Source organism: Corvus brachyrhynchos, unplaced genomic scaffold (assembly GCF_000691975.1).
Source record: "Corvus brachyrhynchos isolate BGI_N302 unplaced genomic scaffold, ASM69197v1 scaffold26, whole genome shotgun sequence".
Lineage (NCBI taxonomy): Eukaryota > Metazoa > Chordata > Aves > Passeriformes > Corvidae > Corvus > Corvus brachyrhynchos.
Window position 1 is genome coordinate 12,698,216 of NW_008239324.1, and position 1,907 is coordinate 12,700,122.

At 42.3% G+C, this 1,907-nt stretch overlaps 1 protein-coding gene across 7 annotated transcripts in view; it reads left to right on the plus strand.

The window, feature by feature from the left end:
* The first annotated feature begins 398 nt into the window (after positions 1-398).
* The window catches only part of ZNF536 (zinc finger protein 536), a 346,807-nt gene continuing 345,298 nt past the window's right edge, over positions 399-1,907 (plus strand). For 6 of the 7 annotated variants that reach the window (XM_017741038.1, XM_017741037.1, XM_017741033.1 and 3 more), the window contains exon 1: positions 1,043-1,564. The gene's annotated coding sequence lies outside the window, so the exon portion shown is untranslated. Of the gene's footprint in view, positions 947-1,042; positions 1,565-1,907 lie in introns of those variants that run through there. The other variant, XM_017741035.1, reaches the window with a different exon arrangement.

The window sequence follows — 1,907 nt, forward strand, 5'->3', positions numbered from 1 at the left end:
CCTGAATCAATGTTTTAAGTGTCCCTGTGGCTCGGCATTTTGAATAATCAATCTGTCTCCATCGCTTCTTAATCATGCGCATCACAGTCTTTTTTATTTGTCAACCCTTTCGGATCCTGGCTTTTTGTTATTAACATGCCCCTAATGTCACATGCAAGCCTTTTCTTTAAAACAAGCTGCTCATTGGTGTATTTTGATACTTTTTATTATTACTAAATCTTTTTTCCCATAATTACACCACAATCATTATATAATCCCATAACAAAGAGTCTATTGAGGCACCATGCTTTTGTCAACTATGGGACACAGAATCCATAATTGCATTATTCAGCTTCTCCCCCCCCCCCCCTTCCTCTTTTTCATAACCACAACCTATTTCACCAGTCACATTTGCACCTTGTTTGCTTGGTTATATATTATTTACTAAATCGTTGCCCTGCGGATAAACCGTGTAAAGTTGCTTTAAAAAAGTTATTTGTTTGATAATTAAGTCCTGAAAACCCATCGTTTAATGATTATTCCGAACCCATAAGGCAGAGAACCTCCATGACGTTTTTCTCTAAGTTTAATTACCGTATGCTAATTTCCTTGCCTACTACGTGATTAATTAAAATCATATTTTCATAATCATTTGGCACTAGTATTGTTTTAGAATTATCATGATCCCCTAAATAGTGTATGTAAATAAAGTCGGCTCTAATGGAAAGAATCAAAATGCAACGCTGAGGACCTTTATGTGTTTGTATGCATGCGATTGGCAACATAACTGGCTTATTTACATTAAATACGCCACAAGGTTACAGTGCAGATCAACGTCACTTTATCGCTGATTACTTCTCTTAAACGCCGGAGCGGTGACTGATGCTCCGGTCCCCCTGTCCGCCAAGGTTTCCCCGGGAGTTTTTTTTTTTTAGGAGAAACAGACTTTGCATAGTTTCGGGAGCAGGTAAGAAGAGCGCTTTGTGGAGCCCGGCGCTGCCCCCGGGGGCTCGGCGGGGTTTGCGGCGCGGGCTCCTCGGGGTGTTTACACGCGCTCAAGGTCACGACCAAGCTGCGCCGTGTTAAATGGTTTCTTAGTTGCTAGACAGGGAGAAAAAATGGACGATCACAGACCATTCTTTGTAGATTATTATATCAAGGGTTCAGCTTTTGGCTCATCAAAGCTAAATGCCGCAAGACCTATCTAGTTGCTGTGAATTATGCCAAGACGACAATGGAGTGCTTTTTTAATGGTACAATGCATTTCACCTACCAGATAGGGGGAGTCCACGCTGAGAGATGGGGATGTCTTGTGATGTTGGGTGATCAGTATCAATGAAGGGGGTTATTCTGAAAAGAGACAGATTAAAATAAAGCGCTCTTTGCTCGGGATGTGCTGGAAGCAGTTGGGAGGGCTACCCGGAGCGGGCGGCCGCGGCAGCCCCGCGCCGCACTTTTCCCCCTCCGCACAAGAAAATGATCAAGTCAATCATGTGGACATGCTTCATTATTCATTGAACACAATCTTTTACAACGCTCCGTTTACGTGCGGGAGTTTCTTCTACGCTTTGCTTTAAATTTTAAGGTAAGAAAGACAAAGGTAAAAAGGGGGTTTTTGAGGATCCGGGAGGCTCCTGTGAGCCATCAAAGAGGCTCCAAAGTCAGTCCGGAGTATGTTTTTGTTTTTTATTTCTTTTTAATCATCGCAATGGGGCCTGCGTTTTCCACCGTGATTAAAAAAATACAGAATAATTAAATATCCATAGCAGTGACGTTTGCAAGCAGGGCTGTCAGGGGAAAAGCAGAAAATAATGAAAGGAGCGGAGAAGCCATTGAATGGCGCTATAGAACTTAGCCTGAAGAAAACCCTACGTTTTTCCTCTTTCTCTCTCGTTTCTTTTAAAACCGTTACTTTACAAAAAAGGAGC